General features: G+C 47.7%; 1 long non-coding RNA gene across 2 annotated transcripts; it reads left to right on the top strand.

Annotated features, from left to right (window-relative positions):
• Positions 1-430: 430 nt before the first annotated feature.
• On the top strand, positions 431-4,947 carry LOC123577538. 2 transcript variants are annotated; one of them, XR_006701908.1, is made up of 4 exons: positions 431-552; positions 1,093-1,232; positions 3,294-3,556; positions 4,520-4,947. It is a non-coding gene; the product is annotated as an uncharacterized LOC123577538 (long non-coding RNA). The 2 variants fall into 2 exon arrangements; XR_006701909.1 differs by having other exon boundaries at positions 433-552; positions 1,198-1,232.
• Positions 4,948-13,696: the final 8,749 nt, after the last annotated feature.

The following is a 13,696-nucleotide window of genomic DNA, read 5'->3' on the forward strand; positions in this document are numbered from 1 at the left end:
TTTAGAGAACATAATTCGAGGTCTTCACGCAGGTGTGCCTGACACATGGAGCCGGAGCCTCTAATCAGGACTCGGCCTCCTTCAGAGGTGCTATCTTATCCCTTTGCTCCTGTAGGACCTCGGAGGGACCAGGAAGAGGCGTGCAGGGCCATGCACCCACAGATGGAAAGGCGACGGACGTCACGTCTGTCCCTACCAGGAACACCACTCTCCCCACACCTGTCTCCACATCGGTGGGTACCGTCTCATTTCCTCACCAAGCTGCCAACTGGTTCCGCACCCCGGTCCCAGCTCCTGGGACCCCGCCCTCCTCTGGCCAGTAGCTAATGAAGGCAAAAGCTGTGAATCTCCTCAAGAATGTTATTTTCTCACAGAGGCATGGAAACAGTGTCAAAGTTCCAAAGAGTGCATCTCTCTAGGTAGAATTCCAGTAGGTATGCCCTTATATTTTTTTTACATATAAATGTTAACTTTGTACATCACTTTCCAAGTACTGGATGAGGCTTACTGTAGGACACCCACAACAGACCTTTAAGAATCAAAGGCAGAAGAGTAAGATCTTACGGTGGTCGGGAGCTGGGGAGGGAATGTGGGAAGGGATGCGACTCCTCCCTTGCCGGGGCCACGTGGTCGGTGTAGCTAAGCGTTCCACTGAACCCCACCCTTCCCAGTAAATGGAACAACTTATTTGGGAAGGAGACCTACTCCCTCGATTCCCGAACACATAGCCATTGTCTCCCGGCAGAGGTGGCGTGGAGAGTTTTAATAAGGCAGGAGGCAGGGTGAAATCGATAGCTTGCACCTCCGAGTTTAGGCTCGAGCCCTGCTCGGTGTCGGCAGATGGTGCTGGAGAAACAGGATTCCCCTGGAATCCGTCTGTTTTCGGAGCCGTGCTCTCTGCCATGAGGCCGGACAGGAAAGTGCTGTAGACACACACGGGCAGCTTGCGTGGACGGGGGACAGGTCTCACCCGAAATAGAACGAGGACAGCAGATTCCTCCCTGGAGAGAGTGTCTGTGTGTGTGTGTGTGTGTGTGCGTGTGCGTGCGCCGCACTCCTCTTCAGCGTGTTTTTTTCTGCGATTAAAACAAGAGGTGATTTCAATTCTGAAAACGACCCGAGCCCCCACTGTGAACCTGGCCGTGGCCCTGGGTGAAAGCCACGGTCACCATGGCGGTGCTGTCTTCTCCCCTGCAGACATCCAGGACAAAGAAGACACACAACTTAGGAAGGTGAGATGCCTTTTAAAATTTAGACAAAATCTTAGAGGGTTTATTTCCTTGATCTCTAGACCTACATCCATTAACCCACAGTCGAAGACAATCAGTGCTACTGTCTGGGAAGGCAGCTCAAATGGGTCGAAACTGCCATTGTATATCCAGGAAAGATAGAGACACAACACAGGTTTTTTTTTTGTTTTTTTTTTTTTAATGCCCGTTTCCAGGGAACCAGCTACTGCTGAATGCAGCCTGATAGAAATTCAAGATAAAACTCTCATGGATTCGGCTGAACCATAAAGTGCCACTTAACAGACGATTTGCACAGTCTATGAACTGCTTCGATTTGCTGAACTTCTTTTTCACCATTCTAAACTCCATCTCATCAAACTAGTATTTTTTAACTATACAGAGCAGCATTTAAAATGATAAATTTCAGGGAGGAGGGAAGAGAGAAGGCGTTTCATGAATAACTGGGACCAGACAACAGCCGGGGAGACGTCTGACTTTCTTATGAAGAATCCAAACCCTGAACCGTGACTTATCCTGGGTCTGTCTGATCCTCCTCGTTCTCCTAGGACCTCTCACTACTCTGATACCCTTGCAAATTTCCTGGTTGCCTTTCCAGGCCTCATTGTGAATATCCACTGTCCTTCAGCAGGACTCTCTGTCTCTTTGAACACTTATGATATACATGGACTTTACTTTCTGGCTCTTGTCTATCAAAAAAAAAAAAAAAGATTTATCTTTCTAGGGTTGTTTTCTTATCTTCTGTTGCTTAAACAATCATCTTCTGTATTGTTGAGAAAAACCCAAAGCTGTCAGCTTTCCTGGACTCAGCTCTCTAGCAAACTCACCCCCCCCCAACTCCCATCTGCTTATAATTTAATGCTCTGTATGTTTTAATCATTTCATTAGGCATGTCTTTATTTTGAAATGCAACTAATTCCTCAGTTCAAACAAACAGCCAGTAACTCTAAAATGAGACCATTCTTTTCTTTTGGTTAGAGGCTGGCTTAGAAGCAATATCACACCTATTTTGAGATGGTTTGAAAAGATTCAAATGCTCATTTTTAAAAAATCATTGCTTCTTAAAAGTGGAGAGAATCTTAGAGATTCTTTTAGTATCTCCACAGGTGTGGAGCTAACTTTTGAAGGAGTCTTCTCACATCCTCCTGAACACTTTGTGATAAAGCCAGTATTATTATTAAAGCCCGTCAGCAAACAGACCAAAAAAAAAAAAAATTATGCTTTGAGATATCTCATTCCTATACTTGGTGACAAAGGACACAAAAGAGAAAACTGACCCCACTATACAGCTTGTATATTTTATTAATGTATTTTCTTTACAGGAGTTTACAATTTATTAAGGCAAGGGGGATTATGTTTTGCTAGCAGGGGGAAGTGAATTTACAAAGTGCTTCGTGTGTTTTTGTTTTTGTTTTTTTTTCTGTCCCTGACATGCAGATTTATTCAACATCATCAAGATGTTGAATCAATCCATCAAGAAACGGAGTTGCCGGAATTCCGGCATATATTTCTCTTTAAATATAATTCATATTATAATTTCATTTTATATCAATGGCCCAACTGTACAACATGGAATCGGTGTCTTTCTTTGCTGATACTCGTATTAATTTCTGGCAATAAAATGTTCTTTCAACATTTCAGAAGCGCAAGTAACATTTTGCATCCAACAGGCATTTAATAAACGTGTGTTGAAGCATTGGGAGCTAAATGGGTAGGATACACATCAACATTTAACATTTATGTCTTAATTCAGCTGTGAGTGCCAATGTTTATTAACGTTGCTGTATAACAAATACAACCGTGTGCTTTCTGATATAGTCTCTTCCGGTGGGGATTTCTTCTACTTCCAAAACAGAAGTCAGAACCATTTAAATTTCTACATAAAGGTTGAAATGATAATAAGAATCCAGGAGTGAAGTTGTCTTAGAGGAGTTGTTTTAGGACACGTTGGCGAGTTATTGACAGATGGGAAGCCAAGTGTGGCTGATACAAATGGTTGTCAGTCGCCATCTAGTGGCGATATGTGAAACTGTGCTCATTCCATAGGAAAGGCTTTTGGAGCAAGCTCGTTGGCTCTAAATTTCAGCGCCTATCGGGCCACCAATGTACATCTGCCCATCTTTAAGGCTTTCAGCTAAGGGGAAACACTGAAGAAAGCATGCCAAATTATCTTCCAAGATCTCTGTGTCCTTGGGGGTAACTAAGAAGTAACTAGTGGGGGAAACTGTTTCTTTCTGGATGCTGACAAGCAAAAGTGGAAAGCAATTTGGAGAAAACTTTGCCTGCAACAAACGTGGTGTAAAGGCAAGGTGAGTAGCATGACATTCCCCGCTACATTTTCCCCACGGGAGCTTTCACTGCGTACAGAAATCCATGATCTGGCCATGACTTCTACAACCCACAGGACTTGCTTACCACTGCCGAATTTGCACGGGGCGGGGGGGAGACTCTGTGGCAGGTGCCTAGTTTTATCCAGCATTTGATGCTACTTCATAAGACGTCTTAATTCTTACACATGTACACAATCGCGACGTTTTGCCCTGGGTTACAATGTCACATTTCACAGTTACCAACAATCTGATATTCAACGGCCTAAGGTAGGTCTGTTACAGTAAAAGAGGTAAGAAATGCAAGTCAGTAGTGGAAAATAAATGTCTCCAGCTTGCAGTTTGCATTGTCAATTAGTCTAAAGTACAGTGAACACTTTGAGTCCTTCTTCCAGTATATCCACGTTAAATGTCCCCAAGACAAGTCAGAGTGAGACAATAAGTCATTTAGGCGTAAATTGTGCAAAAAAAAATTAACTAAATAAGCAGTGTATGTGTATAGTGGAACGGTTGGCAGAGCATTCAATATTTGAGAGTAAAATCAAGACAAAGTGTTTAGGAATCTCCCAGAGCAAGTAATTTTGCTTGTCTAGATTTCTACCTTAGCAAGTTTACAGTGCTTGAAAAACGCTGTTCTCAAAGCAATGTGAACGGCTTTTTAAGACCATCAAATACAAAATGATTTAGCCTATCAGTTCCAAAATCGAAAATACTACAGGATCATTTCCCCTGCATGTTAAGGTCAATTTCCACCATAAATACATGCTTTCGGTGTACAAGGCTCAGCCTAAAATGTATCTGCATTTGCCTTTTGAACTATCATCCTGATCTCTACGTTGTGATAAAGCTTCAGCCACAGCTCAAAAATTTTTTTCACTTTGTCAAGGGGCTATTTATTTTAAGGGAAACATTGAATGATTTAAGGTACGTATCATTTGTTTTTAGAAAAGACTGTGAACGAGGAGCAACCTGAAAAACCGGATTGTTACACAGATGAAGTCACCAATCAAAAAAAAAAAAAAAAAATCCCGAAATGGCTCATGGCTTTGGTACACTATCCTTAATTAAAAATCCATTGTCTGAAAGCTAGAAGTATTAGGAAAAAATACTGATATGTGAAAACAGATTTGTGGGCTTAGGTCTCTATTGTTGCCTACCTATTGAGACGTCTACAAAAAAGTTTTTTCCCCCCAAACCTTTCTGCTTTCCTTATTCTTAAATGTTCAAAGTGATTTGCATTTTCTGGAATATTCATCTAATCACTGACATCCTCACTTAAAAGGAAATCAGACTACTTTGGGGCTGTGCTGTTGCTCACTGTAAATCCTACCTGTGTTAGGAGGGAGGAGAAAAATAAAATTGGCAAAATTCTAGTCTCTGTCCTTTGGTGCCTTGCTGACTTCCCTGTTTTCTGTCAGGTCTCCTGTGTTTATGCCACAGCTCAGCCAAGGGCTGATGCACACAATTTTCTTCACATGCCAACGCGACACCTCGAAGTATACCTGAAAATGAAAATAGAGAAGGCTTTGAAAATTCCCTGTCCGTGGCAACGTAGGAGTATGTGGTGAAAGGCATCTGGGGTTGCCATGATGTCCTCAGCAGTCCGATGAGAATCGCGCCCGTCTTTAAACCATCTGGCTCTCTCCCCTGTCCCCTTTACGGAGATGTTGCTGGGATAGACGGAGACAATTTCAGGAAGGTTTGGAGCTCAGGAGGACATCAACGCAACGCATTGTTTTTGCACGGTCTGGCTGGAGGGTGTAGCACAAAGTAAAATCAAGACCTCCTCTTTCATTGTGGAGCGCAGTTGGGCTGTTTGATCTCTTAAGTCCTCGGGTAATTGGAGTCTACACAGCATGTGGAATCGGGGCCTGAGTGGCTCGCCCGCCTGCCCAAAGCCCGCCGCAGACCTGCCTGGGGCACCATTTACCCCCGGCCAGATCCAGCCTGCTTTCACGGTTTTCTGCCTGGACACGGGCAGCGATCCTGAGCTGAGAAAACGAAGAGGTGGGGATTGTAAATGCCGGAACTGCTGTTCGTTACCAGGTACACAGAGGTAGCCAGAAACTCCCCGAGGTCTGGGGGCACGTCACATTCCACGACCCTCTCCCCATGTCCTGATTCAGCTTCACCACCGCAGACCGGTGTTTCACACAGGATTGCCGTGACATCCACCCGCCCGCCCAGATCACCCAGCGCTCTTCCTCCCCAGGCCCACCAGGTACCATAGTTGGTTTCCACACCATCTTCCAACAGGTAGTTACTGGGCACCTACCAGGCGCCAGGCACTCAGCTGACTGGGAGCTCTGCGGTGAATGACAGCGATATGCTGTCCTCAGCGAGCAGGGTCACCAAGCATCCCAATTTGCCCAGAACTGAGGGGGTTCTGGGACTCGGTGCTTTAGGCATTAAAACTGGTATAGCCCCTGGCAAATCGGGCTGGGTTGCTCACCCAGTTATGAGCCCAGCATCGGCTGTCTTCTATGAGTCTTTGTCTTAGAAGTTTATGTCCCTGTCCGCAAAGGAGGGTCCTTCGCCCATGTCTTCATGTCCAAAACATAGAAGCTTCGCCTAGAGCTAGGCAGGACTGCAGTTTTCCAAGCCAGATGCTTCCTTTCCGAGATAATCACGGGGTGGATCCAGGTTTTGAGGGGCTTGAAGCTTGTACAATCTGGGACCCTCTCTAAGAAAAATAGACAGAATGCTGAATACGAAATACGATGCTGTGTGGGAGGGAATGTGCAAGACCAGGGGCCCAAAGGGTAAGATTCATTTAGCTTCATGTTCAATCTGCCTTTGCATATGATAATAGGAATCAGTGATTCATGTTTATTAACTTGCTTAATCCTCACAGCCTATGAGGAAGATGAGGTCATCCTTCCCATTTTACAGATCAGCAAGTTGGGATCCAAGGAGGTTAGGTAGCTTGTCTGGGGTCATCCAGCAAGGTCCACCGCTCAACCTCCTTCTGCCAGAAATGGCAAATGGATGGTGGGGACCAATGACTCCGCCTCCCACTGGGGCAAAACTTGCAAAACAAAATCACCTGGCTAAGCAATTCAACAGACTCAACTGATTTCAAAATTAAACCCCAGGAGAAGGTGAGTGCCTCTGTGGCTCGCAGAGAAGGGATTTATCCTGCAGATATCACACATTTCTCTAGCTGATGATGGGAAGGCTGATGTGAGCCTTGCTATGCATGATGGTTGTACCTGGAGGTCTACCTTCTCTCGCTAACGGAAGGCGGCGGACTCTCCCCAGTCTGTCGGCAAGTCTGTGAGGCACTGCTTTCTTGCCTTGTTTTTTAACATGACCTTTTCCCACGTTTCCACCCTCTCTCCTTTGAGCCCAGCCTGTGCCGGACACACGGGGGGTATCCGTCGGTCCACAATCCCGTAAGAAATCCACTGGGCAAGCGCAGTGGACGGAAGATAAAGTGTGTGCACTTTGCCACCTAACTCCTGGTCTTGGAGTCTTGGTCCTGTGATCGCAGAGAAGTCACTTAACTTCCCCATGCCTCAGTTTCCCCATCTGTAAAATGAGGGGGTTAACCATATCTCACTGGGTTGTCGTGAGGAGTGAATAAGTGACTACACGTACAATGACTCAAAAGGGCCTGGTGCACAGTAACACTATAAATATTAACTCTTTTTTTTTTTTTTAATTTTTATTCATCTTGAAGGAGAGAGAGACAGAGCGTGAGTCGAAGCAGGTTCCAGGCTCTGAGCGGTCAACACAGAGCCCGACGCGGGGCCCGAACTCACGGGCCGTGAGATGGTGACCTGAGCCGAAGTTGGACGCTCAACCCGCTGAGCCACCCAGGCCCCGCAAATGTTAAGTCTTGTTATCATCATCAAATGATTATTATTACTGGCGAGTGGGCACTTCCGTGCGGAAATCCCAGCGAGGAGGCAGGGCAGTCTTCTGGGTACAAGACTACAGGTGGGGCGTTTGCATGGCCACTTCCATATAGAATCAGCAGCGACTTGTTTATAAAGTCTCCGTTCCCTGACCGTCTCGGAAGCAGTTCGGGTCTGTCTGCAGGACACAAGCTTAGCCTAGAAATGGCGCGTTAAGTAGCCCCGGTGAGGAGTCACATCGATGGCTAATTAAAGTGGCATTAACCCTAATGGGCTGGGGAGCAGGACTCTCATTTCCCCACTGTGGGTTTGCACAGGCTGGGCTGGGCGTCTCCCCCATCCTGGGCTCGCACCTTGGGGTGAGTGGGACCCTTGGGAGAGAGAGGCTGGGTGCGGGGCCAGAAGGGACGCAACTTCAGAATCTGCTTATTGTTCCCGACAAATAATAATATAATTAAGGCAGAAATGTGCGTGTACCCATCAGTCACAGGTGCTGATAATAGTTCACCTAATTACTTCATTATTTTTTGCCACTCCAGCGGGCAGTTTGTATTTACGTCCTGTACACGGTTCCATTACTACCACTCATTGTGCCGATTCCAGCAATTCCAAGGAGTCTCTGAGGGGCCTGGACAAGTAGAATCTTGTTTTTCTTGATTTCCCCGGAGGAGAGGAGCTGTTGGGGGAGGGGGGCGGGGCCGGGGGGGGGCGGGGAGGAGTTTGGAGGAAAGCATCCAGCATCCACCTCCAATCACTTAGCTCAGATGAGTGATAAATGACGGGCGATTTTTGAAACGCTAGAATTTTAAAACAAAACAAACATACCCTAGACTGCGAGTTTCAGGGCCAGCCGTGGTGACGAGCAGCTCTGGACCCGCCCACGAGGACGGAAAAGTGCTTGGACCCCCGGCCCCACTTCTTTAGGTTAGAAGCCCAGAAGTCCTGGGGGGTGCGGGGGTTGGGGGGGGGGGGGACCTGCTGTCCTAACGAATACCTGGCCACAAATGAAAGAAGTTGGTGTGGAAAAACATTGTGAATTGTAGTCACTCAAGCATCAGCAAATCTGCTGGAAGTCAGGGCTGGCTGTTTGTAGCTTGTTTAGATGTTGATTGTTCACAAATTGCATTTTCTCTTTGAAAAAGTGAGCGCCTCTCAGGGCTGGGGTGCTTCCTGCCGGGGATAAAGGCGGCCTGTCGTTGATCAAATTGGTGCAGTTCTTCACTTTGGGGCCCTTTCCCTCCTCTGTTCCCTCTTTCCCTTCCTCCTACATTTACAAATCATTCTTAAACCCAGCCCCCAGGCCCTGGGCTCTGTACAACTTTCTATTTTCTCATTATTTGCAGGTATCTAGAGGAAGGAATGCCGACACTGGCTGGTCTCCCCGCCCCTCTCGGGCCCCACTTGCTTGCAAAGGGGCTTCAAGGACCTGATTTACACACCTCAGCTCATTTGCAAGATCAGGAGCCAAAAGCAAGCAGGAGAAAAAAGGCATATGCCAAAGAAAAGTGACTGAGTCATTAGACTACTGGAGGGCGTGCATCCGAATTCCTCCTTTCACACAGACCCAGAGGACAGGTGACTGTTCCAAAGCCCCACAGTGGCCGGATACAGCCAGGAATGGAACCCGGGGCTGCCGACCTCTATGTGCAAAATGCCTCACAGGAGCTGCTTTTCGGAGTTAAACACCTCTCTGTTTAATCCCATCCATTCATTTGTTCATTCAGCAGGTAACGGGCAGCTGGCCCACAGTTGGACCAGCCCTAGACCCACAGAGATGTATTTTAGAAAACCAGGGACCCACAGGCACAGGCTTCAGCTCCTGGAAAGACCCACAGGAGAGACCGAACTCTGTGGTTTGCAGCTAAAGCTCCTTCCCGAGACATCTTCCCTGTGTGGTCCCTGGTAACAGTTGTCCTTCCTCAGACAGGAGCTTGGGGTTGGGCTAGATGCTAAGGGCAGTAAATAAGCAACAGATCTCCTTTACATCACTCTGGTCCCAGAGTGGAGGCGGATCCCAGAAAGAACTTCTGATGGGTGGTTTGCAGCCAGAACTGTGCTCAGAGGATCATTCCTCAAGAAAAAGTGAGGACCGATAGGAGACGTCGCTCCTTGCCATAACCCCAGGGTCGTGGAGGGTGTCGCAGTTGCGGTGGCCCAGCACCAGGTGAGGAGTCCACTCCTAGGGCTCCTCTGCTGCCCTGTGCTGTGGTCTGCAGGGATGGCACAAGCTTACTTGGAGGGCATGAGTTTTTACCGTGCCTACACAATTAAATTGTGTTGCAGACAGCGGAAAAAGCATAAGACAAGCTGTGTACATTTTCTGGGGCTGCTGTAACAAATTCTCACAAACCGGGTGTCTTGAAACACCAGAAACTTATTCTCTCAGGGTTCAGAGACTGAAAATCCAGAATTAATGTGGCAGCGGGTCCGTGCGCCCTTTGAATGCTCTAGGTGGGGAGCCTCCCTTGCCCATGCCCAGCTTCTAGTGGTTGCTGGCAATCCTTAGAGTTCCTTGGCTGTTAGACGTGTCACTCTACTCTCTGCCTCTGTCATCGCATGGAGTTACGGGCCGAGTTGTGTCCCCTCAAAATTCATGTGTTGAAGCCCTACCTCCCAGTACCTCAAAATGTGATTATACTTGGAGACAGAGCCTGTCAAAAGGCCATCAAGTAACAATGGGCCATTAGGGCGAGCTCTGACCCAACGTGACTGGCAAAGGAGATTAAGCCCCCAAAACATCACCCAAAGACGACCACACGAGGGCACAGCAAGAGGGCAGCCATCTGGAAGCCGAGAAGGGAGGCCTCAGAAGAAACTGCATCTGCCGACATCTTGATCTTGGACTTCCAGCTTCCAGAATTGTGAGAAAACAAACTTCTGTTGTTTAAGCCACCTCATCTATGATATTTTGCCATGGCAGCCCTGGCAGAGTAATACACGTGACTTCACCCTCCCTCGTCTGCCTGTCTGCACCTCTTCCTATAAGGACACTAGTTACACTGGATTAAGGGCCCTCCTTACTCCGTGATGAGTATGACCTCATCTTAACTACTTACCTTTGTAACAACATTACTTCCAAATAAGTCAGGCTCACAGGTTCCTGGAAGGATATGAACTTTGAGGAGAACACTATTCAATATAGTGCACTTTGCCTAAAAGAGTAGCTTGCCTTAACCCACTTTTCGTGATGACTACTTTTTTTAGGGACCACCACGTTCCTCTTCCTCCTGGAGGGAGGCCAAGGGACAATGGACACCATGCTAGTGATTTTGCAAAGGACAAGAGGCTGGTAACAACAGCGCATGCGTCAATAAGGGCTGGGAGAACCAGTCTGAGAGGTACAGAAATGTCACACTATGTCCTCCAACAGCCCATACCTTACCCACTAGCTGGGATGGCCCAGGCTGCTTTCTCCAGCTCTGTCCCTCAGGAGCAGCTTTAGAGTCTTGATAATTTGTGGTCCTCTACACCTGTGATCTGTCACTGATTCCAATGTTTCCTGAGCTGTATGCCAGGGAATGGAATATGAGATGTGAGGTCGAACAACTAGTTTGATCCCTTCCCATCAAAAAAAAAAAAAAAAAAAAAAGCCAGCTCTTCTCAAAGATGGTGGAGCTGGGGGGTGGGGGTGGTTTAGGTAGGTATCTCTCGTGCCTATTTGTTAGAAAGAAGGAGACTTTGGTGGTCCTCAGTCTTGGCCACCTGGAGTGGAATCACCTGGAGACCTTTGACAAATACTGATTCCTGGATTCCCCCAGAGATGTTGATTGAATTGGTCTGGGACAGGTCTGGGCATTAGGATATCTAGAAGGTCCCTAGGTCATTCCAATGTGCAACCCTGGCTAAGCAGTAACGGCTATAACATGTCCAGAGCCCTGAGGTACCGAGTAAATGGAATCGAGGTGAACTTTAGATCATGCACTCCAACTCCCTGACAAAAGAGACCAGGAAGCCAGTAACTGATTGCCCAAGCACAGAATCCAGGGAGCCGAGATGAAAACCTACAGTTGGCTGAGGCTCCCATCAGCCACTGGCCTCTCCCAAAGTTTTCATTTCCTTGCTGCAAATTAACATATTTAATGATCTCAGCCCATCCTGCTGATCTGCCTTTTAATGAGGTCTGCAGGCTTTTATTGACCTGGTATTCCTGACCCAGATAACTCTTTTCATCTACCTTTGAATGTGGGCATCAACCTCCCTATTGCTTTGGTACCTAATCTAATTGGCTTCACGTGGAGAAAAGCCACACAACAGAGCCCTAGCCACCTTCAGCGTGGGTTGTCATCAGTCACCGGGAAGCCCAGGTAAGAACACAGGCCTGGTTTTCAGCAAACTACCCTAGTCCGCAGACATCCATGAAAGGCCCACATTCTCTGCACGACCTCCAGTGGCCACCTGTTTATGAGTTATAGGCTCAGCTAGCTAATTGTTTCTAACAATTGCAGCCATCCGATGCCTCACTTTTCCCACCCAGACTTTTCAACTTGTCCACTTTACCTCTACACACTGAAGAGTTGTGATTTGCTTTCGTTGATTCAGGTCCCTTGTGTTGGCTTAGTATTGGAGAGCAGGAAAATGGGAAGAATAGTTAAATAGATGGTGTTCAGTTCAGTGGGGATGAAGTCAAGGGTCAGCTTTGCTGAAACTGGGAAAGAAAAGAGGCCTTTGTGTCTCCTAAGGAAGGTCTTTATAATAAAACAATTTTGCAAAGTGTATTTTTTTCTTATATTTATAATGGCTTCTTTATGATTATTTTTTTTAACCTTTCAGACTATCTTCTTGTTGTTGTTCCTTTGGAAACACGGTCTTGGGCTCTCTTCTCTCTGTCTCTGACTCTTCCTTTCCTCTCTTTGGGAAGCGCCATATTCCTTGAAGAATCCTGACTCTTACAAGGAATGTTTTCCTGTGGATGATTTTCATATAATTTATTGCCAAGTCCTCAAGGATAAGAAAAGACTATACTTTTGCGTTAGTTCTCTAAGGAATTTCATGGAGATCCTTGGTTGCAAATCACCCACTTAAAATAATGAAAGCCCAACCTAAGTGTTTACTCGCTGGGGGTGCAACACTCTTCAGCTTGCTAGAAGGCCTGGGGCACCTGGGGTGCTGGGACCTGCCTGCTGGGATAGGAGGAGTTAATTAAATTACCTTGTATTTAGTGTTAATTTTGTCCTAGGCTTGTCAGATAATAGACGACAAGCCTGGACTTGACTGGGAGCATCAGCCTGGGCCTGAATAGAGTCTCCTCTCCTGGGTTGTTCTATTGTCAGATTAATTGAGTTGACATGTTGGTTGCGATTAGTTACAAATGTGGCTCCAATATTATTTCAACAGGTGTCAACTTGGGGGCTGTGGCCAAAATCACACCACCAGCTAAAAGAGAATGACAGTCCAGCCATGCAGGGGCTGGCATGACTGTGTCTTGTCCAGCTGGGGAAGGGAAGGGAAGGGAAGGGGAAGGGGAAGGGGAAGGGAGGGGAAGGGAGGGGAGGGGAGGGGAGGGGAGGGGAGGGGAGGGGAAGGGAGGGGAAGGGAGGGGAGGGGAGGGGAGGGGAGGGGAAGGGGAGGAGAAAGGAAGGGAAGGGAGGAGAAGGGAGGGGAAGGAAAGGGAGGGGAGGGGAAGGGAAGGGAGGGGAGGGGAGGGGAGGGGAAGGGAAGGGAAGGGAAAGGAGGGGAGGGGAGGAGGAAGGGAGGGGAAGGGAGGGGAAGGGAAAGGAGGGGAGGGAAAGGAGGGGAGGGGAAGGGAAAGGGAGGAGAAGGGAAGGGAGGGGAAGGGAAGGGAGGGGAAGGGAGAGGAAGGGAAGGGAGGGGAAGGGAAGGGAGGGGAGGGGAAGGGAAGGGAGGGGAGGGGAAGGAAAGGGAGGGGAGGGGAAGGGAAGGGAGGGGAAGGAGAAAGGAAGAGAAGGGAGGGGAAGGGAGGGGAAGGGAAGGGAGGGGAGGGGAAGGGAAGGGAGGGGAGGGGAAGGGAAGGGAGGGGAGGGGAGGGGAAGGGAAGGGGAAGGGAGGGGAAGGGAAGGGAGGGGAAGGGAGAGGAAGGGAAGGGAGGGGAAGGGAGAGGAAGGGAAAGGAAGGGAAGGGAAGGGAAGGGAAGGGAAGGGAAGGGAAGGGAAGGTTGGAGATGTTTCTGAAGAACCATCACTTGCAAGAGAATTTAAGACTCAGACAGGTTAAGGTGTCAATTTGACACGCACTTGATCTGGGTTCAGCTTGCAGCAGGGAACTCTTTGGGTGATAGAAGAATGTATTGAAGACTTTCCTGCAT

This window comes from Leopardus geoffroyi, chromosome D2, assembly GCF_018350155.1.
Source record: "Leopardus geoffroyi isolate Oge1 chromosome D2, O.geoffroyi_Oge1_pat1.0, whole genome shotgun sequence".
In the NCBI taxonomy this organism is placed as follows: Eukaryota; Metazoa; Chordata; class Mammalia; order Carnivora; family Felidae; genus Leopardus; species Leopardus geoffroyi.